This window comes from Schistocerca serialis, chromosome 3, assembly GCF_023864345.2.
Source record: "Schistocerca serialis cubense isolate TAMUIC-IGC-003099 chromosome 3, iqSchSeri2.2, whole genome shotgun sequence".
NCBI lineage: Eukaryota > Metazoa > Arthropoda > Insecta > Orthoptera > Acrididae > Schistocerca > Schistocerca serialis.
Genome location: NC_064640.1, coordinates 209,754,379 through 209,782,124, shown reverse-complemented (window position 1 = coordinate 209,782,124; position 27,746 = coordinate 209,754,379). Strand labels below are relative to the sequence as shown.

The 27,746-nt window shown below is 41.6% G+C and overlaps 1 protein-coding gene across 1 annotated transcript in view; it reads right to left on the bottom strand.

Annotated features, from left to right (window-relative positions):
• The window catches only part of LOC126471568 (uncharacterized), a 285,067-nt gene extending 259,300 nt beyond the window's left edge, over positions 1-25,767 (bottom strand). The window contains exon 1 of the mRNA XM_050099793.1: positions 25,740-25,767. The gene's annotated coding sequence lies outside the window, so the exon portion shown is untranslated. The remainder of the gene's footprint in view (positions 1-25,739) is intronic.
• Between the last annotated feature and the right edge of the window lie 1,979 nt (positions 25,768-27,746).

Below are 27,746 nucleotides of genomic sequence, written 5' to 3'. Positions count from 1 at the left end.
TCCGCTTACATACTTTTGTTTCTGCTTCACGTGCTCGTAACGCCACCACGCGGCATCCAACGTCGCGGTGGCGCAGTGGCCATAATGTTTTGGCTGATCAGTTTACAGTACTTACTTTCAACATTAACATTCGTTTCATATTCGTTGTGAACCGGCTCCTGGCTTTCTAGTTCATTATCACACAAATAGTTCAAATGGCTCTGAGCACTATGCGACTTAACTTCGGAGGTCATCAGTCGCCTAGAACTTAGAACTAATTAAACCTAACTAACCTAAGGACATCACACACATCCATGCCCGAGGCACGATTCGAACCTGCGACCTTAGCGGTCACTCGGCTCCAGACTGTAGCGCCTAGAACCGCACGGCCACTCCGGCCGGCATTATCACACAACTTACGACTGAACAGACACTCCACACAACTTCAGCGACAGTTTCTACCTGTACAAAGATGATTATTAAAGAAGTTACGTGACCATTTTACGATTATGTATCTATACGTAAAACACAAACTGTAATGCTTTGATTCGACATGGGTACAAACAAAGAAATACTCTTTAATGGCCGGCCGGTGTGGCCGAGCGGTTCTAGGCGCTTCAGTATGGGACCGCGGGAATCGAACCCGGGAAAAAAGTGGGCTTGGATTCCACTTATATAACATGTATACATATAAGTTTAGTTACATACCTTAGGACACATACAGGTTACAGCATCAAGGCAGCCAATGATGATATTAATAGTTGCCTATAACACACAGGCCTTACAAAATTGTCGTAAGTAGCACGTAGGCGTCCAAGAGAGATGACATTATAAATGTTAAGTGTCTCCATAACACATCTAGAGATTACTGTATCACTTAAAGATATACAAAACTTATGAAAGCTGCAGACCTACACAACTGCACATCTGTCTGGTCACGTATATGACATATCGAAAAGCAAATGCAAATTTCATAAGAACTGCGGAATTACAAAAATGTACATCTGTCTGGTGCTATACGTAGTAAGATACGATAATAGATAGATATTTTATGGGATCTGCAGGGTTATAAATAGCTCATCAGTCTGGTGATATATAAAATCTACCAAGAGTATATACAAATTTTAAAATCATTACAGGGTTATACAGTGCATACCCGTCTGGTCATATATAAAAATACCAATAAAACACACCTTGCGTATGAGCGCAGATTTTTTCGGTCATATCAAATGCACATCTGCTTGGTTTGCATTTCTTTTCGGTGTGTTTTATATATATTTTAGGAGGAGACCACGATTTTCTCGAAATTGTGAACAGAGAAGGAACAGAACAGAAAGAAGACGCAAGAGACCAGTTTCAAGGTCTGAAGATTCAGCAGGAGATCGACGCAGAAGACAGAGGATCATCTAACCGGAGAATCCAGACATCGAAAGTACGAGAAGGGAAGAGTCTTCATTACAAAACGATGGTATACGCTGCACTAACAAGAGTTTTTAAAAGAGATAAAGGCGTTATAGAAAAGATCAGGTGGACTGTGGACTACAGTGGTGGTACGGACTCAATAAAGTGTCTGTTATTCATCATTCATGTTTGAATAGTGGACTATGGACTGATGAACTATTTGTCAAAAGCATTTAACGTGAGGAGCAAAGCACCCGTTAAATTTGACAGTACAATATTAATAAGTAGATGCCTTTCATATGCATCGTTTCGTGGGCATCTTTTGCTGAGCTTAAAACTATGTCCGTATATCAGTCCACACCATCCCATTCCTGTTTCGCTTCTAAAGAATTCTGAAAGTTTTTGTCAGCGATCTTTACACAACAAGACAGTGCACTCGAGCAGCAGCAGAAAGTAATAGCATTTTTCTAAATTAATTCATTCATTTTCGATACGACCCATCGCCATCTTAGCGTCTTATTGTGGGCCACAGAACATCTTGCGTACTACGGCTCCTGCAATAGTCAGCTGCTGCAAAAGAAGGTCTCAGGTGAGGAAGCAAATAGATTTTTTTCAGTACATCGGTGACTATATAGGAACTAAACATTACGTAGCAGACTTCATGTAAAGACAGATGACGCCGTGGAGAACGTTGAAATTGAATAAGTCTCGTATTACAGAACAATAATAAGTCCAAATGTATTCGATTTTTACACTCATAAAAACTTTTTTCGCATCACATGTTTTATCCTGTTATCTAACTCGAGTAGTGAAATTATACTTACTTGAAAGAAAAGTATAAAATGGAATATTATTATTAAGTCTAACAGTCATTAGTAACTTTGGATTTAAATTTGTTTTGTAAAAATTATTTCACTGTAGTATTTCACTTCATATTTTGACAACAGAACTTAACTTGATTGATATGATTCCACACAATGCAGCCATAATCATTCGATAGACATTTCATATCGCAAGTTTTATTGTGATTATCATTTTGCCAACAGACTGATCAGTAAATTCGACGATTCACATCCATTTATACATCTTTATTTGTACACGAGAAAAGTCGCTACAGCTATATTAATACACAGAAATTCAGTCAAAACAGAGAATTAACAGCCGGCCGGGGTGGCCGAGCGGTTCTAGGCGCTACAGGCTGGAGCCGCGCGACCGCTACGGTCGCAGGTTCGAATCCTGCCTCGGGCATGGATATGTGTGATGTCCTTAGGTTAGTTAGATTTAAGTAGTTCTAAGTTCTAGGGGACTGATGACCTCAGAAGTTAAGTCCCATAGTGCTCAGAGCCATTTGAACCATTTGAAGAGAAGTAACATATCTATCTAAACAGCCATAAAAATATTATTGTGATCCTATACCTATGCTTGTTTTATACAAGTGCTACTGTCAGTACGCATATGACTGTGGGATTAAGTCACCTACCACAGCATCAGCAGAAGTGACGATAGTAAGGTGTACTTTAGGCGACAACACTTCTCTAAACCTGTAGGCCTATTATTTTGGCGAAGCAGTTGCAGATGAAGAGGTAGTATTCCGTGTGTATTCATTGACAGTGACCTATGTGCAGTGATATTCTAACGTGCTTCAGTAGTATTACAGTAGAATTCCAGTGTTTTTGGATAGCTAGTCAGGCACATAAAATAATTACAACCGTTTCAGTATTTGCCTGAAGAAACGGCCAGGGATATTGTCGAAGGATCACGGCGAAACCAGAGACTGTATGTGGAGTTTAGTGAACACAAAACCTACGACGCACGTCTCTTAAAGACGTAAACGTAAACACCACTCACGGATTAGGCCCTAGACGTGTTCCGACTGACCAACTGCTGCCTACAAGGTAGTATGAAGAACGATCCTTGATAGTGAGACATGATATTAGCATGTCGGCAATCCCTCCAGCCGTTACTGCCGTAGCAGAATCCTGCGGTTTTTACTCAAGCAGCTGCTCATTTGGCCTCGCGATGCTGGCTGAATCAGTTCCAGGCCTCCCTACCTCATAAAAAATCCAATCCGAGTGGTTAGTGTTGATGCTTTCTGTGCTGAAGGACCAGAGCTCGATTCCCAATACCTTATCTTACAGACAGATCAAGTAATATTCGTTTATTGAAGGACCCGGGCTCGATTCCCAATACCTTCCCTTACAGACAGATCAAGTAATATTCGTTTCTTTAATGCAGCTTCTTATTCCTTTCCATCTGCATCCACCAATAGGTGAGAGATATGAAATGAATGATAACGTAGGTTTAGCTGCAGATAAAGGAAATGACAAGCTTCTATCTTTCGTGTGATATTGAATGTGGAATTACGAAGAAGGAGAGTACGAACACTCACAGCCTCCTTTAGCTTGGGAGAGAGCGTAACAAAATGCTGAAAACTCTCCAGTGGAACAAAACACCTAGTATGTAACAAAAACCTACCAATGATTTCAAAAATATGCTTTCAGATCAGAATCTACATTAATCTTGAAGCACGTTCATATGGCTCTCGTACAGACTGAGTATGTAAGATCAGTCTTAGACGCCTATACAGGTACATAAAAGGATTCATTCTCCAGCGCTTCATTATGAACAAAACGAGGAGAACACTTTAATATACAGTACCATAACAAGTATTCACTGCCATGTTTTATACTATAACTGTAGATGACGTCGATTTAAAACTGCGGAATGTTCAAACAGGCAGGTAGATGAATGAATGTGTTCTGAAAAATTTCACGCTGTAACGTCAGACTTCGCTAAAAAACATTAGAAAGTCACGCGAGTGTTGAGCGGTCTTAAACGAGATGTTACAGAATTATATGACGTATTTCTCTAGTGACAACATTTTGATGTCTAAAATTGACATCGGAATTTGTTTTGCCATATCTCTCACTGACGGTCTGTGAGGACTACAAGAGAAAAAATCAAGCTGACATAACCTCACACTTCTCTATTTCTCTCGTGAGAGCAAGTGCAAAAACGAACAGGATGCAAGTGCGAAAATATACGACCAAATGTCTTGGGATGTATAAATGTGGCTGTCGAAGTAGAAACATACCTCCTGCGTGAATGGGTAATTTAAGTACGTCAAGTAGCAGTATACTGTGTTGCGTCACGTCGTACAGCCACTTATTTATGGACTGAGAACAGGTTCCTGTAGGAATCTTTAAGTGCGGACGTTCATTGGCAGCCTGCGTAGCAACGTTATTTTTGTTAATGGGCCTAACGGGCACTGAAAAAGTGGCTACAGTGACTCCACAGAACATAAAGACGGAGCGAAAGTTACGTGGAGGAATCTACTGTACACGTGTGATCTGTTTGGTTCTAACAATATCGATGTATTGATTTATCAGTTTACTCTCCCATGTAATGAGGCAAAGGCTAAGTTCTATTTTTACTTTCAAACCATGAAATTCACAGCACGAATTCTTGTTACTAACATTGAAAATTAAGTTGACGGATAAGACAAGGAAAGAAGATGTCCTGCACAGAATTTGTGAGGATGGTATGACTTATGTTAAGAGACCAGTGCGTAACTTCCTCTGTAAGAGGAGAAGCCGTAGAAGGCGAAAACGATAAACTAAGAACACAAGATTGCAAATTACACCGTTGGAGTGAAACATTATGGCAACTGCTTAATAACCAGTTTGTCTGTTTGTCTACCTTAAGCCGTCGGCACACGGACCGTGCTGTCGAACGTTAACGTTGAACGTGCCAAGTTCAACGTGCTGCTGAACGCTCAGGAACGATGCTACTTGTGCATACGGTACGTGGGCCCCAACGTGGTATACGCTATCGCAACGCACTCTAGCGGCAGTTGAGCGACGTTCCTAGTTCGTAAATCACACTGTTTACTCTAAAATTCCCACGTTAGCTCTATTAAAACGCACATTTCGTCAATCGTCCACAAAAAGTAAAGTACCATGTCCAATCAATAAGGACACAGGCTTATAAAAGTTCCATTACAAACAGTGCGGTACAAATTTGGAATACTTCTCCGCATAAGATAAACATTATTTCATCATTCCCACATTTTAGTAAAACCCCAAGGTCAGTCTTACTTGATCACTGTTCCTACCCAGTAGCAGAATCTTTGCAACATGTGAATTACGAAGCGTAAAAGAAAAAGGAGCAAAATATCTTTATACAAGTAGCGCAAGCTGTCCTGTAGATTAAGCCAATCGAACAAAGTCACCCCTCAAAAAAAGGTGAACTTATATTTACATAACATCAAATATTATAGCATATACTTATATGAAACTATTAATAAAGTATCAGAACCTAATAAAAACGCGAATGTTACTCATTACGCTTTTCTTTTTTTTTTTTTTTAAAATATCATTTTGTTCGTTTTTGTTCGTTGTATCTGCTCTGGGCGGACGTCGCAAGACACCCATTTCAGTTCGTCGTTGATCCATTAACTCAGTTTTTTTTATTATTATTACAGAGGGCAGCGAAGCCCCTGACCGAACACGCTGAGCTACCGTGCCGGCGTTAAAACCAACAATATCCTACTTGTACTTAATCATATTATGTTACCCCTTACTGAAAACGTTAATCGTAAATAATTATGTTACTAATTTAAATTTAATTATAGCAAACTGTACCAAGAACAATCCGTTTTTGGTGGATCTTCAGTGTGTCGCTGCCTTCAAATAGCCTACTCTCATAATACGCAAATTACAGTAATTCTTTTGCCACGAATGTGATGTTTCTCATTATTTTATTGGAACGAATCGCGCAACTAACAACGGGTTTTCCAGTGATTCTCAATTTGCTGGTGCTCAGAAACGGCATATATACATATAGGCTTGAAATGAATGCCAATATGGCGCCTCATTACTCTGTACTGAAGGTAGACGGCGTGCGTGTGACGTAGGTGGCGTTGTGCCATCTCATTGGTCAACGGTCAGACGCACGCTCAGAATATCTGACATGCTAGATATCGCTCTGCACATTCGGAAAGATTCCCGAACGTGCTATTCCACGCTATGACGTCAGAAACTCGGCACGCTCAACGCTCAACGTTCGGATGCACAGTCTATGTGCCGACGGCTTTAGGAACGCAACACGGCAGCGATGCTACGTGGCATGGATTCAGTAAGTCCTTGGTAGATTTCCGGAGGTATGTGGCACCAAATTTGTAAGCACAGGTCACGTAATTTCTGTAAATTACGGACAAGTGGTTTTGGGCTCAGAGCTGTTACCCGGTGTGTTTCATCGATTTCAGATCCGGTACATTAGGTGGGCAAGACACCAGTGTCTGCTCGCCAGCATGCTCCTCAAACCACTGTGGCACGATTCTGGCACTGTGATATGGGCTGTTATCCTGCTGGAAGATACCATCTGTGTCGGGGAAGACAAGAGGTGGGCATGCAGGTGACCCCCGGTAGTGTTCACGTAGTTGGAAGCTGTCATGGTGCCTTTGGTTACTACCACTGACGTCACGGAAGACTGGATGAATGTCTACCATAGCATAATACTACCCCCCCCCCCCCCCCCCCCGACCGGCCAGCGTGCATGGCGCAGGGCATGTTTTGACCAGTCGTTCCCCTGTATGACGGCGCATTCGGACACGAACATCGACCTAGTATAACAAGAAACGTCGAACATCCGACCCGCCACACGTTTCCATTGATCCACGGCCCAGTCGCTACGCTCCTGTGCCACTAGAATCGTACATCTACATCTACATCTACATGGATACTCAGCAAATCACATATAAGTGCCTGGCAGAGGGTTCATCGAACCACCTTCACAATTCTCGATTATTCCAATCTCGTACAGCGCGCGGAAAGAATTAACACCTGTATCTTTCCGTACGACCTCTGATTTCCCTTATTTTATCGTGGTGATCGTTCTTTCCTATGTAGGTCGGTGTCAACAAAATATTTTCGCATTCGGAGGAGAAAGTTGGTGATTGGAATTTCGTGAGAAGACACCGTCGCAACGAAAAGCGCCTTTCTTTTAATGATTTCCATCCCAAATCCTGTATCATTTCTGTGACACTCTCTCCCATATTTTGTGCTAATACAAAACGTGCTGCCTTTCTTTGAACTTTTTCGATGTACTCTGTCAGTCCTATCTGGTAAGGATCCCACACCAAGCAGCAGTATTCTAAAAGAGGACGGACAAACGTGGTTTCGGCAGTCTCCTTAGTAGGTCTGTTACATTTTCTAAGTGTCATGCCAATAAAACGCAGTCTTTGGTTAGCCTTCCCCACAACAATTTCTATGTGTTCCTTCCAATTTAAGCTGTTCGTAACTGTAATACCTAGGTATTTAGTTGAATTTGCGGCTTTTAGATTAGACTGATTAATCGTGTAACCGAAGTTTAACAAATTCCTTTTAGCACTCATGTGGATGACCTCACACTTTTCGTTATTCAGGATCAATTGCCACTTTTCGCACCATTCAGATATTTTTTCTAAATCGTTTTGCAGTTTGTTTTGATCTTCTGATGACTTTATTAGTCGATGAACGACAGCGTCATCTGCAAACAACCGAAGACGGCAGCTCATATTGTCTCCCAAATCGTTTATATAGATAATGAACAGCAAAGGGCCTATAACACTGCCTTGGGGAACGTCAGAAATCACTTCTGTTTTAATCGATGACTTTCCGTCAGTTACTACGAACTGTGACCTCTCTGACAGGAAATCACAAAACCAGTCACATAACTGAGACGATATTCCATAAGCACGTAATTTCAATACGAGCCGCTGGTGTGGTACAGTGTCAAAAGCCTTCCGGACTGAAAGCTGGCTAAAGCCGGACATAAGTTCAGCCGAAATTTTTGCGAAGAACCTAACGGTGTTCCGAAAGGAGTGGCTAAACACGGTTGGCGGTGGCGTGTTTGTTGCTGTCAGAAGTAGTTTAACTTGTCGCGAAACTGAAGTAGATACTTCCTGTGAGTTGGTATGGGCAGAGGTCATTGTTGGCAACCGGAATAAAATAATAACTGGATCTTTCTACCGATCTCCCAGTTCAGATGATACAGTTGCTGAAAGGTTCAAAGAAAACTTGAGTTTGATTTCAAACACGTACCTGACTCATACGATAATAGTTGATGGTGACTTTAATCTACCCTCGATATGTTGGCGGAAATACATGTTTAATTCCGGAGGTACGCATAGCATATCATCCGAAACTGTGCTAAACGCATTCTCTGAAAATTATTTCGAGCAGTTAGTTCATGAGCCCATGCGAATAGTAAACGATTGTGAAATCACACTTGACCTCTTAGCAACAAATAATCCTGAGTTAATAACGAGCATCAAAACCGATTCAGGGATTAGTGAACACAGGGTTGTCGTAGCGAGACTGAATATTGTAATCCCCAAATTCCCGAAAAATGAGCGAAAAATATACCTATTCAAAAAAGCAGATAAAAATTCACTTGACGCCTTCCTGAGAGACAATCTCCATTCGTTCCAAATTAATAATATAAGTGTAGACCAGATGTGGCTTGGATTTAAAGAAATAGTATCGGCAGGAATTGAGAGATTTATACCAAATAAATTAATAAACGACGGAGCTGATCCTCCTTGGTACACAAAACGGGTTAGAACACTGTTGCAGAAACAACGAAACAAACATGCCACATTTAAACAGACGCAAAATTCCTAAGATTGGCGATCTTTTACAGAAGCTCGAAATTTAGCGCGGACTTCAATGCGAGAGGCCTATAACCTGGCAGAAAATCCAAAGATGTTCTGGTCGTATGTGAAGTATGTTAGCGGCAAGAAACAATCAATGCCTTCTCTGCGTGATAGCAATGAAGATACTGTCGAAGACAGTGCTGCCAAAGCAGAGGCACTAAACATAGTCTTCCGAAATGCCATCACAAAAGAAGACGAAGTAAATATTCCAGAATTTGAATCAAGAACAGCTGCCAACATGAGTTAGAAGTAAATATCCTCGGAGTAGTGAAGCAACTTAAATCACTTAAGAAAAGCAAGTCTTCTGGTCCAGACTGTATACCAATTAGGTTCCTTTCGGAGTATGCTGATGCATTAGCTCCATACTTAACAATCGTAACTGACGATGTCTTTGGTTCGACGTGGGAACACTGTAGAGCCCTACGTTCAATAATGTGAGGTGAGCGATGTGCTCCGAAGCACTTTGCCTGCACCAACATTTTACTCTGTTGTCAGATCTATCGCAGGCTGCTGCCTGCTCTGCTTTACAGAACAGGCAAGCCTTCGACAGCTGCCCGAAAAAAAAAGAGCTGCAATTTTCTGTGATAGAATGGTCACCAAAGTGTACCAGTGTTGTTCGTGTTTAGTTTTGATACCAGGCATGGTAGAGTATATAAGAGGTTAGATGTTGAGTGATCATTGTGAAGGTGACGAAGATGGTTCTTAGTCGGGTAAGAGAGCGTTATCAGTACTGACAGAGTTTGAAAGGCGCCTCATGATGAGTCTCTATTCTGCCGGTTGGTCGAATAGTGCCACATCCAGAATTGTGGGGCATTCAGAAGTGACAAGCGGCCCGATGTTGGACTGCATTGGAACGTGAGGGCAGGAACGGCTGTTGTCAAGTTTCCAGTCGACCGTGTCTAACCACCACAAGGAAGGAGCACCGAATTGTGCACCAAACACTTCGTACCTCCTTCAGATCGGCGCCTGCTATCCGAGGACAAGCAATGGACTCCCTGCAACATTTTGTGTCATCCCGCACCATTGGTCGGTGACTAACAGTACCCAGACTAGGGAAGTACCGTTCCATGCGTAGGCTGCCGTTAACACCATAACAGGGCTGCGTTTGGAGTGGTGCCGAAACAGAAAAACATGGACTACTGATGAAGTTGCCGGCCACTGTGGCCGAGCGGTTGTAGGTGGTTCAGTCCGGAACAGCGCTGCTGCTACGGTCGCAGGTTCGAATCCTGCCTCGGGCATGGATGTGTGTGATGTCCTTAGGTTATTCAGGGTGTTACAAAAAGGTACGGCCAAACTTTCTGGAAGAAATAAAATATGTTATGTGGACATGTGTCCGGAAACGCTTACTTTCCATGTTAGAGCTCATTTTATTACTTCTCTTCAAATCACATTAATCATGGGATGGAAACACACAGCAACAGAACGTACCAGCGTGACTTCAAATACTTTGTTACAGGAAATGTTCAAAATGTCCTCCGTTAGCGAGGATACATGCATCCACCCTCCGTCGCATGGAATCCCTGATGCGCTGATGCAGCCCTGGAGAATGGCGTATTGTATCACAGCCGTCCACAGTACGAGCACGAAGAGTCTCTACATTTGGTACCGGGGTTGCGTAGACAAGAGCTTTCAAATGCCCCCATAAATGAAAGTCAAGAGGGTTGAGGTCAGGAGAGCGTGGAGGCCATGGAATTGGTCCGCCTCTACCAATCCATCGGTCACCGAATCTGTTGTTGAGAAGCGTACGAACACTTCGACTGAAATGTGCAGGAGCTCCATCGTGCATGAACCACATGTGTCGTACTTGTAAAGGCACATGTTCTAGCAGCACAGGTAGAGTATATCGTATGAAATCATGATAACGTGCTCCATTGAGCGTAGGTGGAAGAACATGGGGCCCAATCAAGACATCACCAACAATGCCTGCTTAAACGTTCACAGAAAATCTGTGATGATGACGTGATTGCACAATTGCGTGCGGATTCTCGTCAGCTCACACATGTTGATTGTGAAAATTTACAATTTGATTACGTCGGAATGAAGCCTCATCCGTAAAGAGAACATTTGCACTGAAGTGAGGATTGACACATTGCTGGATGAACCATTCGCAGAAGTGTACCCGTGGAGGCCAATCAGCTGCTGATAGTGGCTGCACACGCTGTACATGGTACGGAAACAACTGGTTTTCCCGTAGCACTCTCCATACAGTGACGTGGTCAACGTTACCTTGTACAGCAGCAACTTCTCTGACGCTGACATTAGGGTTGTCGTCAACTGCACGAAGAATTGCCTCGTCCATTGCGGGTGTCCTCGTCGTTGTAGGTCTTCCCCAGTCGCGAGTCATAGGCTGGAATGTTCCGTGCTCCCTAAGACGCCGATCAGTTGCTTTGAACGTCTTCCTGTCGGGACACCTTCGTTCTGGAAATCTGTCTCGATACAAACGTACCACCGAGCGAGGTGGCGCAGTGGTTAGCACACTGGACTCGCATTCGGGAGGACGACGGTTCAATCCCGCGTCCGGCCATCTGATTTAGGTTTTCCGCGATTTCCCTAAATCGCTGCAGGCAAATGCCGGGATGGTTCCTCTGAAAGGGCACGGCCGACTTCCTTCCCCGTCCTTCCTTGATCCGACGAGACCGCTGACCTCGCAGTTTGGTCTCTTCCCACAAACAACCTAACCCCCCAACAAACGTACCGCCCCACGGCTATTGCCTCGTGCTAATCCACACATCAAATGGGCATCCGCCAACCTCGCATTTGTAAACATTGCGCTGACTGCAAAACCGCGTTCGTGATGAACACTAACCTGTTGATGCTACGTACTGATGTGCTTGATGCTGGTACTGTAGAGCAATGAGTCGCATGTCAACACAAGCACCGAAGTCAACATTACCTTCCTTCAATTGGGCCAACTGGCGGTGAATCGAGGAAGTACAGTACATACTGACGAAACTAAAATGAGCTCTAACACGGAAATTAAGTGTTTCCACATAACATCTTTTCTTTATTTGTGTGTGAGGAATGTTTCCTGAAAGTTTGGACGTGCCTTTTTGTAACACCCTGTTTAGGTTTAAGTAGTTCTAAGTCTACAGTCTGGAACCGCACGACCGCTACGGTCGCAGGTTCGAATCCTGCCTCGGGCATGGATGTGTGTGATGTCCTTAGGTTAGTTAGGTTTAAGTAGTTCTAAGTTCTAGGGGACTTATGACCACAGCAGTTGAGTCCCATAGTGCTCAGAGCCATTTGAACCATTTATTTCTAAGTCTAGGGGACTGATGACCTGAGATGTTAAGTCCCATAGTGCTTAGGGCCATTTGAACCATTTACTGATGAAGAGCGCCGCATTATGTTCAGCGGTGAATCGTGGTTCTCAATTACCCCCGATGGTCATCGTCGATGAGTATGGCGGCGACCAGAGGAGAGGTCCTATTCTTCCAGTTTTGAAGAAGCACAGCGGTGTTATTCTTATCGTCAAGGTGCGTGGAGCCACCGGGGATGATTTCATGTCACTTCTGGTAGTGATTGAGGGAATTCTGACGGCACAGTGGTACGTTACGAACGTCCTGTGTCCTCATGTGTTACCTCTCACGTGACAGTATCGTGGTGCTATTTATCAACAAAGGAATGCTCGTCCACACGTGACAAGTGTCTCTATAAACTGTCTGCGTGATGCTGAGGTACAGCCGCGGCCAGTAAGATCCCCAAATACGTGCTCCATAGAACATGTGTGGGATCAGTTCGACGTCAACTCCGACCCAGTGCCAGTATCCAGCAGTATCAAGGACCAGTTACAAAGGAAATGGGGCAGCTTGCCTCAGGAAAAAAAATTGAGCCATTAGTCTGACAGTACCAAGTTATGACATTCTGCCAGTGTAGCTTCCAAACTTTGCACGCACTGGTTGTTTTTTATACGCTCCGGCCCACTGCTGTCACTCAGTGTCCGGGAGCGAAGAACTTCACAGTGAAGTGCGAGTAAGAGGTTTGTGTTCATAGCGACGGTAAACTATAAAGCGATAGTATAGCACCTCCAGGAGCGACACGGAGTGACGGGCAAATTGCTACGTTTAAAAGTCAAAAAACGAGAGTTCCTGAAAGTCTTGACTGGTAAGCATCTTTATGTGCTGGTATTCTACTACCTTTTGTACAAGGCAAACGAAAGAGTATCGGACTTTCTTTGTGCTATTACTTACATCTTCATCTACATCTACATAGATATTCTGCAAATCACAATTAAGTATCTGAGAGAGGGTTCATCGAAACACCTTCACAATTCTCTATTATTCCAATCTTCCATAGCGCTCGGAAAGAACGAACACCTATACCTTTCCGTACGAGCTCTGATTTCCCTTATTTTGTCATGGTTATCGCTTCTCCCTATGTAGGTTGGCGTCAACAAAATATTTTCGCATTCGGAGGAGAAAGTTGGCGATTGAAATTTCGTGAGAAGATTGCTCCGCAACGAAAAACGCCTTTGTTTTAATGATGTCCATCCCAAAGCCTGTATCATTTCATTGACGCTCTCTCCCCATTTCGCGATTATACGAAAAGTGCTGCCCTTCTTTGAACTTTCTCGATGTACTGCGTCAATCCCATCTGCTAAGGATCCCACACCGCACTGCAATATTCTAAAAGAGGACGGTCAAGCGTAGTATAGGCAGTCTCCTTAGTAGATCTGTTGCATTTTCTAAGTGTCTTTGGTTAGCCTTCCCCACAACATTTTCTATGTGTTCCTTCCAATTTAAGTTGTTCGTAATTATAATTCCTAGGTATTTAGTTGAATTTACGACCTTTAGATTTGACTGATCTGTCATGTAACCGAAGTTTAACGGATTCCTTTTAGCACTCATGTGGATGACCTCACACGTTTCGTTATTTAAGGTCAATTGCCAATTTTCGCACCATACCGATATCTTTTCCAAATCGTTTTGCAATTTGTTTTGAACTTCTGATGACTTTACTAGTCCATAAACGACAGCATCGTCTGCAAACAACCTAAGACGGCTGATCAGATTGTCTCCCAAATCGTTTATATAGGTAAGAAACAACAAAGGGCCTAAACACTGCCTTGGGGAACGCCAGAAATCACTTCTGTGTTACTCAAAGACTTTCATGCAGTTACTACGAATTGTGACCTCTCTGACAGGAAATCACGAATCCAGTCACATAACTGAGACGATATTCCATAAGCACGCAATTTCACTACAAGCCGCTTGTGTGGTATAGTGTCAAAAGCCTTCCGGAAATCCAGAAATACGGAATCAATTTGAAATCCCTTGTCAATAGCACTCCACAATTTATGCGACTAAAGAACTAGTTGTGATTCAATAGAACAACGTTTTCTAATTCCTTGTTGACTGAGTGTCAATAGACCGTTTTCTTCGAGGTAATAAGTAATGATTTAGACCTTTCAGTTTCGTTGCAGCAGTAATAGACAATTTCAAGAATGAAGACGTGGTAGGTGTAGAGCAAAACAGTGGACTGACGTCTTGCTGCTTGCAAAATTTCATGTTTCTAGTCCAAGGGGAAGCACCCTATAGGTTTTAATGAGTAAGTTTTCGATTATCAAAATATGTGACATAATGGCCGTATCTTTTGATTGAAGTGAAGTGAAGCTTAAAATTCTTACACCTCCTAGGGATTATGACCTCAATATGTGACATAACTTTGAACTTGATACGTCTACCCGGTCCTGAGAAAAAAGGTTCTTAACAGTCGGACAGAGAGACCGCCAGACAGCCAGATAGACGGACACTAGAGCAAGAAACCAAGCAGAAATCACCGTAAGTAAAAACCAACAAATTGTTAACGAATTGTTTTTCGATCTTAGAAACGAATCAAATTGTAAATATCTTTAATTACAGACCACAGATGATGCTTTACCTCCATAAAGCGAAACGCATCTGGTGAGAAAAACACGCATTTTCGTGTAGTTGTAATGATGGAACGATAATACCCACAGGGCTTGTAAAGCAACTACGAACAATACGACCACAGAAATGCAGAATCTGATTTCATTATCATTAGTTATCGCTGAAGGTTACAGTTGGAAAGGAAAGACGTAAGACTTCACAGATATACCTGGTCTCCATTTTATGTGTTGTTCACGAGAGCATGCGTTTTTTGGAGTTTGACGGTGAAGATATTCAATGGTAGAGCAGATGAAATGTGAGTTACTGTTTCGCTAGGCATAATTACAAAGAGACTTTTCCGATGATTTATAATGGGCGACTTACAAGAAGTGAATTCTAAATGAAACAGTAAAACAGAATATAAAATATTTCTTCTAGTCCCCATGAGCGGCTTTTCGTTTAATTGAAAAGAGATACAGAAGCCAAAACGCGTGCTTATCCTTTTTGTGGTGTATTTGCGATGTATTGTCTATTGCCACACGCCTCTCATTAGTTAGTGATTTCTGCTGTGTGGTCTTTCTTCTAGCTGTGTGTGTATGTGTGTGTGCGTACCCGTGTATGCGGGGGGGGGGGGGCCTGTTATTGTGTGCGGTGATTAACGCAGTGTAAAAGACACTAAAGACCGAACCCATTCCACTCCTGAGACTACTTACGTATTTAATAATACAGTGAGAGTGGTACACAGCATTTTATGAGTTCCTCCACAGAAGGAAGGAAGATTAGTGTTTTACGCCCCGTCGACAACGAGGTAACCAAGAGAAGGAGAACAATTTCCGACTAAGGAAGGACGGGGTAGGATATCGGCCATGCCCTTTCAAAGTAACCATCCCAGGATTTGCCTTAAGTGACTTAGGGATATCCAGGAAAACCTAAGTTAGGATGGCCGGACACGGATTTGAACCGCCGTTGTCTCGAATGTGAGCCGACTGCGCCAACCACTACGCCATCTTTCTCGGTGTTGTTCCTCCGTAGAGCAGATAAGAACTTCGGTTTGGTTAATTATTACAGAGGTCACTCTGGAATCGATCTGAAACTTCTAACGAAACGAAATGCATTAAACGTCATACAGAAAGTCCTGCGGGAAGTTGGTGATCAAATGAAGGAATATACTCGTAGGTCTCGGAAGAGAGAGCAAAATACCAGTTCACCTACTGTTGCATTCTTGCTCCTTCATATTCTACGCAGTTTCGGAAAAGTACTGGGATATTTCTTAAAAAAGTTCCATTTTGAGTCATCGGTAAGTCTTCCATAGTTTGAGCAAGCATATATGTTACTTAATACAATGTTATGTCTTGATTGCTATTACCTTACAAATGCCATCCAAATTTATACGTTCCTGACAATATTAATGATAATGTAGGTCGATAAGCGAAAAGTTGTGTGGTATATGTTATTAAAATGCGATTATGCCGGAATTGTATTAGTGCTATTATGATGGCGGAATGATATTATGTACTTCATATAATTTATTATCCATTTCTTTTACACTTACTGTCAATGGGATATTAAATCATACGGAAAACCTGAAAGGAAGAGAGTCTGCCAGTTTTGAACCAATAATTGGAAGCTGTGACAACTTTTAAACATATAGGTAATGGACATCGAGTTTGAGACTACCATTAAAATATCGGATGCATTGGATTGATACTAAGCCTAAGTCATTTTATAATGCTTTTCTAAAAAATTTTACTGTTCCATTAGCTAGCTTTGTGTTCACAGCAGGCCCATCCTCAGATGGTAGGTATTTAACTTTAAATGGTTCAAATGGCTCTAAGCACTATGGGACTTAACATCTGAGGTCATCAGTCCCCTAGACTTAGAACTACTGAAACATAACTAACCTAAGGACATCACACACATCCATGCCCGAGGCAGGTTTCGAACCTGCGACCGTAGCAGCAGCGCGGTTCCGGACTGAAGCGCCTAGAACCGCTCGGCCACAGCGGCCGCCAGTATTTAACTACAAGTTGCATAAAACATGAAGTTCCTGTAAATATTTACTGCCTACTGAGGCTCAAAAAACTGTCTAATGGAAGAACAAAAGCGTTTATCAAAAACGAATTAGAAAGTGACTGGTCACAGTATCAATACAAAGCACACGAGATGATAGCTTTTAAACTGTTTGGAGTTCGTTTCGCGCAATTTGTAGACTTAGAGCAGATTGACTTTCCAACTTATGGAAATCGTCTTTAATATGCGGCACGAAATCCAGCGTATGTAATATGACCGACATTGTACTCTTGTTAGTAAGAAACGAGGAGTAAATCCTCATCTGAACAACGTGATTGAGGTTTACCACTGCTACCGTAAATCACTGAGGCTCATGTACAGTTAGTTTCTTCGACAGAACCTTGTCCAGGTTATTCTCTGTCTCTTTCTGTTCTGAGAAAACTACTCTCAGCTCTTTCGTTTGCAACTTGTAGATAATTAAACGAGCGAACCATTACGTATCTGACATTGTAAGTGCGACGAACACTGCGTTGCATCACAGAGCAGACGCGGTTGTGTTGTTGATTAGCTTACTTCATTTTTTGTTATTAGGATTAAGACTTCACATCAAGAGAAACATGACACAAAAGCGTAAGCATTAACAGCATGGCATTCCAAGGCTTCGTTTACAAGGAGCTCCTTTGCCTTTTTCCGCGAACTGACGCATCACTGACCATATGGCATTTCTTAGTTCATTCTCTCTGTTTCTGAACACACACACACACACACACACACACACACACACACACACATGCACACTACAAATCAAGAAATCTCAAGATTCTGCGTAGTAAGTCAGGGGCTATGGCACACAACAAACTGTAGTCTCATCCCAGATTACCTCTCAGTATCAGTAACAGATACCACTAATGTCTGATGTGGAGTAAATGTAAAAGATATGTGGTAAATGTATTCTAATGAATAGAGTACCAGACAATCCAAGTGACAGTTTAGCAAATAGTGTTTACAAGGGATAGATTTAGATGATACTATCTAGATCAGATGTTAACTGCTACTTTCACAAAAGTACTTTCTTACAGAAATAGTTTATGTCAAGGATAATTAGTTATACTGAACCGGACGGCTACAAACCTGGCAAACGCGTAGGCCGTGGAAGAAGAGTCCACCATCCTGCGACGAAGAAGATTTCATTGTTCTGCACATTATGATAGTGGTCGTTGTCTTGTTGAAAAGAGAAGCTTAAAAACTTGTCGTTGGCAGATTCCCTGAGGGGATCCACAATTCGTAGGAGTCATTATCGCAACTCTTAGCACACGACGCCTGCTTCTACAAAAATATGAAACGCATATTTCAAGAAGACTCTGGGCGTAATCGATTGTGGCAAAGTGGGCGCTTACGCGCGGCCAGGAAAATGTGGTTTAGCAACCTGTTGGGTGACTCTGCCCGGTCGTGATCTACAGTGCTGCTGAAATTCACTACGTAATGTGCCCTAGTAAGTGAGCTACAAACCACAAATCCAAAATTACGCTGCACGTTAAAAATTAAGCCGTCATAGAACAGGATGGGTGGCATCTACATGTACAACAATAGTACGCACGCCACCTTGTGACTTGTGGCGAAGGCTGCTACGAGTACCACTGTCATTTGTCCCCGTCTACTGTTCCAGTCGCGAACGGTGAGCGGGAGGTATTGGTAAACCTCCGGGCGATTTCGACTCTCCCTAATTTCATCTTCGTGTGGCAGTTGACTCCTCTAGGAACGTACGCCCTCGTAACTTTGACAGTTAACTTCTCAGTGATGCACAACGCTTCACCTGTAGCATCTCCCTCTGGCTTTGGATGCGTAGCTCCGTGAGTGAGTTGGCAAAACGATCATTGACAGTAAAGCTCTGTGGTGTTCTCTGCTACTTTAATGCTGACGACTGCTTTAATTACGCACTACTTGATCCTTATATTTCAGCAAACATTTTTAGCATCTTCTTAGAAGAACGCAAGGCGTGGTAGCACAGTGTGTTTGCTATATTTATGTCAATCACGGATGTTACAAGTATTGTGCAATCTCAACAGCAGTTTGCTACCTATGACAAGGTGTACGTAATTAAGTTTTGCCTTTCTGTGTATTCCTGTTGAGGACTTTATAAGTGCTCGATTACGTTCCATTTAATGTTGTTTGGACAGTTACCTTCTTCAAGGCGTTACATAAATCGCCCCTTCTGTAGCTACATACCCGCTGCAATATCATCGATTAGAAAGTACAAGCTAATAAAAATCACACATAAGTCAGAAGTATAGAATTGGTTCGAAGATATATAATAGGTAATATCTCAGGAACACAAAAAGGGGGTTTTAGTCCTTTCACTGTAAAACAGATTTATCAATTTTACGCTTCCACCGTTTATTATTATGAACATCAGTTGTAAACGGCATACATTTTATGCTTTTCCGATGATTCTTTAACGATGTTGCAGTTTTCTGTGTCCAAAAGGGTCTTTCCTCTCCTCGAGGCCCAGAACAACCGTCACAGAAGCTCTCGTTATGAACAATATTGCTAAAAACTGGTCGTGGTTTCGCCTTTCACCAGTGATGCAACTCAGCTCGAGTGGCCGTAGCGCATGGCCAACATCATCTTGACCCAGCGCTTCGCCTTGTCTCAATGCAGTCCTTTTATAATTACCGCTTTTTTCTCCCCAAAGCGCCGCGGCACAAGGGCCGCGCTTTAACGAGGATATATGCCTCATGTGCAGCCCGCTCCGAGCTACGTGCGTAACTAATTTGTACCCATTCGTCTACAGAGCATGAAAAACTGCGCTATTTCTGACGCTAGCGATCGTCCTCTTTTTTTGCTTATCTGCGATGCATTAACAACACCTCACGTGAAAGTGCAATGATGCCGTAAATATTTCCATTATCCAATTTAGTGTAAACCCAAAGTAGACACAATTGGAGATCTTTAATAGTCGTGTCGAGCTTAACTGACGGTTGGTGCTATGTATTACGCAAAGCCTTCCTTCCACACATTCTATGTTACTGTTTAAAAAAAATAGTGCTATAAGGGGAAATAAAAACTTGCAGTAGTTTGTTTTATGAAAGAAACAGTGTACTTACAATAATCTTCAATTTTTCTGGTTCGTGAGAACGACAAAGCTTGAAGATTAGGTCGTAAAGCAACGAGGGCGCGATCGTTAACGTTTTCTCATTGAAATAAGCGAGGGAAGTGAAAATGGTGATTGCCCTTAATGCATCAGTCTACGGAAACTACATTCCGGAGCGCTATTGACGTCTTCACTACAGCAGACCTAAAGCTATAATCATACTAGTGCCAAAGGATAAGCAAGAATATGGCAAAATAATGTTATCATATTCTAGCATTTCCTTGGAGACTAATACAGAAATCTGTTTATACATATCTTCATTGTCCAAAAGTTACCAGCGAAGCCGTACGTTTTAAAACTTCTTGACTTTCTGCGAAACAGAGCACAAAAGTAATCGAGTAAGCTCGCCATAGTGGTATGTATGAATCTGCAGACGGCAGTGTTACAAACTCCAATTCTCATTAATTCATTTTTCTTCTTTCTTCCCTCTCTCTTGAAATGAGTTTTGTCTGAGAGCTATAAATTCATAAGTAACTTCACAACTGTTGCTAGAAGTGTGGTAACGTGATGAGATTCTCCTCCAACGTCCTTTGGCTCTGCTGGAAAACCAAGTGCTATTTATATAAAGTGCAATAATTTCTTACATGCCGTGAAACACGCTTACAAATGTTCAGCTCTGGCAGTGACGAATCTCAGTGGCTTTAAAGTTATTTAGTCGGCAGTTCCTTTCTAAAAGGGTGAGACGTACAATTCTACGTCTGACATGAAATTTACCGCTTGTCTATACTTTTATCTCACATTTCATTCAGTTATCTGCAGTCTATTTATAATTATTTTCTGGCCACTTATTTACAGCAAGAAATTATTTATTTTTACTGCTCGATATAACTCAGCAAATTAAGGAATACCTTTGCACTCCCTTTTCAGTAATATGTTTTACAAGAATGAAATAATATTTTCATCAAGTGTTAGCCTCTATTTAAAATGGTGTTCGCTCCGGGCTTAAGGTATGACCAGCATCGTACAGTTTCGAGGGGAAAAAATCCACATTAGACCAGGCAAGCGAACCGACATTATCGTTGGTGCAGGCACCAAAGAAGGGTTGTACCATTTCAGTGGCAGTTTACCTTTCTTCTAGGGAAAGTAAATGGTGTTAACCTTCAGTATTAAACCACCATAAACCTATGACATTTCACACTGCTCTCTACAACTGATTTTTTATCTTAATAGAACCTCTTCCGTTTTGCACACCATACTAAGATATTTTCTAAAAGCATGCGTTTTCGTTTCTTGCACTCGTAGTTTATCAAATTAATTTAATATCGAGGAAATTCATTGCAGGCTGTACATCAGTGCTCACAATATATGAACAAGTTCACTTATTTCTAGACCAAGACTGCTCTAGGAACCGAGCGAGGTGGCGCAGTCGTTAAACACTGGACTCGCATTCGGGAGGACGACGGTTCAATCCAGCGTCCGGCCATCCTGATTTAGGTTTTCCGTGATTTCCCTAAATCGCTCCAGGCAAATGCCGGGATGGTTCCTTTCAAAGGGCACGGCCGACTTCCTTCCCTAATCCGATGAGACCGATGACCTCGCTGTCTGGTCTCCTTCCCCAAAACAATCCAATCCAACTGCTCTAGGACCCGCTTGAAATCTGAACTGTGAATCTCGTGTAAGATGTTCATGTACTTAAAAAACGAGAATCACACAAGACTGGCGTTTTGTTAGGTAGTCAACTATTACTTTTTTGCATAAAAGATTTTTTCGTGTAAATCATTGTAGCAGTATGGAAACGGGTTTTTCAAGCCAGTAATGTGGAAGTTTCTCTCCTGTGATGATACTCAACTGGAGAAAGTTCCTACGATTACGTCATCGTCTTGGACGTACAAGACTCATAATGTTAAAATATTTTTTTCTTTATTCAACGAATCGACCCCTCCCAACAATTCGTCAGTCTCTTTTGAAAGTCGCCCACTTCTCTTTGCGGATCACAGATTTATTCATTCCCTTTTTTACCGCAAACCCCGCTGATCTGGCTCTAAGCAATTATAATTTTTTACGATTTTCAAAAAAAATAAAAATAAAAAAATTACTGTCTGAACTTAACATGGGGAAGTCTACTCGCTTCTGTTCATGTTTGTAAATTCACAGTGCGAATCGCACGCAGCTCAGATCTAAATGCTAGTGCTGTATATTCGTAAGTAGAAAAAAATGTGTCGTGGGAAATAGGCAACAATACCCGTTTTTAAAGAAATAACGATAATATGGTATTTTGTAATGTTCTATTATTGTTTTACAATAAACAAATTACCTGTCCATTGAGGAATTCGAGTTTCATGGTATTAAAGAAGTTTCTCATTGGGGCTTTACTGGTTGTACTTAATCAGCATACGTTTTGGGAAGAGTGCGTCTGTCAACCTCTCTGACGTAGAGTGAAGACCGAGGTTTTTTAATCAGCGCATCTGTGGTATTATCATTTCATCTACCAGAGTTCCGTTACCGCTGATTTTCCAAAATCAATATATTTCATTACCACATTCATTATCTACAAGCAAATATTCTCAGCCCAAATCAGCATCTCGCTAAAGGCGTTGCTTCTGGTGAAAAAAAAAGACGAACCATTGATTTACTTCTAATTAATAGTTAAGCATTAGAGATAAAATGATTATGTTCAGTAGCTGAGAGGGAAATGAGAACCTATTTTAGAATATTGCAGAGAACCTATGCTATGCTATACATAGAGCAACGTAAGTGGACTTCGAGTCCAATAATGAGCCTCTTTAAGAATTTAGATTTACCTCTACATCCTCTCATTCAGCTTGCCAACTACCACTGTGTTACGTGCCAACAGGAACATGCTTCTGCCTACAGCAAAAAAGTACACGAGGTACAGCACTTTAAGTTCATAAGGTACTGCAAAAAGAGCAAAGACTTGTTAACAAAGGGTCAGTGACTTATCATTCAGTCAAGCCTTCCGTACCACTGTTCTAACACATGCCTTGCTTGAAGAGTTTGTAAGACAAGTACGATAATCACTGAAATATTTTCGCCATTTGCCCAAAGAATTGGACATACGGGAAATTTTTATAGGTAATTTGTGGTGACACAGATATCACATAAGTTTTATTTGAACCAGCTGCAAACAGAATTCATGAATTGTACACAACCCTACGATCAAGTACCAAGACAGGAAAAGGACAGTTAGAGTGTTAGGTTCGGTAAACATCAGCGTCGTTAGAAACAGTCCATCAGCTCGGACTTTATAACTGCGTGATAGGAAATCGGCTGTAAAGTATACTACGGAAACATCACAGCATTGTACTAGGCGAATCACAGAAAAATCCCTATTTGTACTCCCAGATACGGACTTGAAACAAGTATAATTCTTTAATCAGAAGTCACGTACGGATGGGGAAATGAGTACGCTGCTCGAGATGGGGAGTTATACGTAAATATTAACACATATTTTCTATGCTACTCTTTAAAAAACTTGTAATAATTACTGTGACTACTTTGATAACGCATGAAACTGTTCCTGTGGGCTTAAGACAACCATCTTTCTTACCGTCTTTGTATTGCTCACCACGAAATCATCCATCGGTGGCTATTTTGGAGTGACACTGCTTTCTCCTAATAAGTATGCTTATTGTTAGCAGCTAATAAGTCAGACACTGAAAAAACAGTTTTGAACAGTTTTTGCTGGAAATCGTGGCACTTGCGATACTCCCGTGTCAAAATATGCATGTCGTTATGGCACCTGAGATGAAAGATCGTAAAATACTGAGTCACCGCCAGAAGCACTTACACATTCGCAACTGCTCTACTCCCAAATTCGTATTTAGCCAAAGAATTGTATTTCTCCCAAAATACATTTAAGTGAAGCTACTATCTGTGACTCTATGTCAGAAACCCATTTTTTTAAAAAACTTTTTTAAAAAATAAACCATATCTCTATCTTCTATGTATCTTCATTTTGCCAGCCAAGAATCAGAATCTTCGAAACTGCAAATAGCGTTATTGTCTTTCGAATAATTGTCAGTCCATCGGGTCTCATAATGAGTTTCGCAGTTGCTCGTCCCACAATTCTTGTGTAGTTCCTACGCACTTTCTTTCTCTAACCACCTATGTGTAATTCAGCGGCTGCTACCACAACATTTTACAGACTGGCCTAAAGAGAAGCGATCCGACTAAATCACAATTATTTATTACTATTATTGACAATACACATTTTAATTTACTTCGTAAATAACACACATTTTAATTGCTGCTTCCTGTGTTAATACATGTGAAAACGTGCATAATTTAAGCTTTTAAGATGAACTTTTCCAAGTGGCCCAGAAACTTAAATTCATCCTCCGTGTACGAAAAGAAGAAAAGAAACTGGATCTGTCTGACATTGCTGGTTATGACACTTCATATCCCAAAGTGAGTTTTCTTTTATTTAACTATGAAATGGGAAAGATAGTGATACAGCCTCTGCTCATGAAACCCCAGCTACACCAATTCCAAAACGGTTAGACTTGAAGACAAATTTATGTTTCATTTTATGGAAATTACAATATAATTTATACACATTTTTTGGCAGTCCGCAGATATTTTGCTACTTATGTTTTGGGTGAAAACGTAATTCATGCATATTTTCGAACAGTCTATACATACTCTCGGTTGGAAATCGCGCAATATCTCACCTTCGCCTTGTCAACAACGGCCAGATTAAAACTGACTGTTTGTTGCTAGCAATTTACGTATTCAGACGCGTTTAGAGCACTCGCAACACACGATAACAGATTCTGTTTGAAAAATTACAATGCGAAGCTGTAGATGAGAAAATAAAATCGGTAACGTTTCAAATATTTCAATTAATAAGAACAGCTAATTTACAGCATAAAGGAAGGGTTTGTAATCAGTATCACTGGGAAAATTTATGTTGTGTTACAGAACTGTTAACTGTTTACAGAACACACTGCGGGAAACCTGAAAACGAACTGTAGGTAACACACGCCATTCTTACGCGAGAAATGTAACGAATTACCTCTGTCATCCCACTTAGCCTGCAGATGGTCGAACCATTAAGTTTGACGTCATGCATCTCAGGAAAAACTATTTAATTTTAAATCGTAAACTATTTAAAAGAAGTTTTCTTATTGTAGATTACATCCCTTGAGACGTGTTCGGGAAAACACAACAATCACTCAGCGTTTTTATATTACCGTAGTAACAATCGGGGGGGCGCCGCTGAAACCAAAAACTGGAAGACACACAGACACCGGAGTTTTTCTGTCGACGAGTGACGGAAATTGAGGTACACGAGAAATTTACGGGGTTTCATACAGCATTCTGTCACAGAAGTATATTGGTAGGCGACGCAACAGCCTTTTGAGAAAGGCTATATATATATATATATATATATGTTCCCGCGTGAAGTTCGCCTGAGCCATTACACCTAGCTATCTCCGTTGCTAATCCCGACGATGCTGTGCAGCTTCGGTATTAAAGATAAGGCGAAAAAGGAAGTCAGTCGGGTAAAGAAAATTTTCCTTCCGACACTGTAATTTTCTGCCATAAATTTGTTTAAAATTAGTAAATCAATTCGCGACAGATAGAAAAAGTTCTGTACCCGACTCAGAGACACGGAGTGGTAAAACAGGTTGATAAGTGATGGGCGACATAAACAAACAGAAGAGAGATACGCAAGTTGCGAGGTACTCACTGGAGACCTGCGCGAGCCGTGAGCGGTGAGCGACGCAGGAGCAAAGCGCGCCTCGCAGCCGGCGCAGCCTTTATATCGCCCGCTGCTGAGCTGCGCGCGCACCCGTCTCCACCTCCACAGGTGCCGCGGGGATCGAATCTCCCCACCAGACTCCATCCTCACCGTCTTAATATTTACTTTCGTTACATTGAAATCCTACGATATGTATTACTAACTGCCTAACGTGGTTCTTGCTTCCTAGCGCACAGTTGCAGTTGCATGTTGCTTGATGGCCGTTGTGGCCGACCGGTTCTATGCGCTTCAGTCTGGAACCGCGCTGCTGCTACGGTCGCAGGTTCGAATCCTCGTTCAAACGGTTCAAATGGCTCTGAGCACCATGCGACTTAACTTGTGAGGTCATCAGTCACCTAGAACTTAGAACTAATTAAACCTAACTAACCTAAGGACATCACACACATCCATGCCCGAGGCAGGATTCGAACCTGCGACCGTAGCGGTCGCTCGGCTCCAGACTGTAGCGTCTAGAACCGCACGGCCACTCCGGCCGGCTTCGAATCCTGCCTCGGGCATGGATGTGTGTGATGTCGTTAGGTTTAATTAGTTCTAAGTCTAGGGGACTGATGACCTCAAATGTTAAGTCCCATAGTGCTTAGAGCCATTTGAGTCATTTGCATGTTGCTTATTTGATGGCTTCCAGGGCCAATAAAATTTTGATTTTAGGTATTTCGCATAATTGCTGACCAAATATAAAAATCTGAAATGCTGTCGTAATCTACTCTTTAAGAGGGGTAGGACATCAAACGGGCCGACTTGGAGCAGGAGAGGCACCACAGGACATTTTATTTTCCACTGTCTATACTTTTACAAATAAATTCATAAAACTTTGTCAGCATGACCAGGAAGGATTGAGGATTCACACTCATAGCAGTGGAAGTGCAAAAACATAAAAAAAAATTTTTTTTAGATATGAAATTTCATCATTTTTTCACTTACTGTTGGCTGCATTTGTTGCTATAGGTACATTTTTCTTTACAAGTAAGAGAGACTGTTCGATGAATTTTGCACAGCATACAAACCATACGTACAGGTCTATGAAACTCTAGAATTTTCTAAATCTATTAAAAACTGTGGTAAAATTTGAGACAATTAACGACAAAATTTGATTTTTTTCTAAACATAAAGTTTAAAACGTAACAGCTCATTCATTTTTCATAAATTAAATAGATTCTAGAGTTTCAGACACATGTAAGTATGGTTTGTATGCTGTGCAAAATTCATCGAACAGTCTCTCTTACTTATGAATAAAAGTGTACCTATAGCAACAAATGCAGCCACTAGTAAGTGAAAAAATGATGAAATTTCACATGTAAAAAAAATTATTTTGTTATGTTTTTTAACTTCCGCTGCTACGAGTGTGAATCCTGAATCCTTCCTGGTCATGCTGACAAAATTTTATGAATTTACTTGTAAAAGTATAGACAGTGGAAATTAAAATGTCCTGTGCTGCCTCTCCTGCTCCAAGTCGGCCCGTTTGACGTCCTACCCCCCTTAAGAAGCATTATTTTACATCGATGATTTAACGCATTACATCAAGTATGAAAGTTAGAAACCATGTATACACTGACGGAAAAAATGCAACACCAAAAAGTAATTAATGTAGAGTAATGAAATTTCGGGAATACATTTGTCTAGGTAACACATTTAAGTGATTAACGTTTCAATGTCACAAGTTAACGTAAGCGCGAGATAAGACATTAAAATTTGGAATGCCGGTACATTAATCACTGGTGTAACCATCACATTGTTGTATGAAAGCATGCAAACGTGCATGTACTGTGTGTTAAAGGAGCCGGATGTTAGCTTGGGGAATGAAGTTCCATTCCTGCACTTGGCCGGTCAGTACAGGGACGGTGAATTCTGTTTGCCGGTGACGCTGGAGTTGTCGTCCAATGATGTCCCATATGTGCTCGATTGAAGACAGACCTGGTGATCGATCAGGCTAAGGCA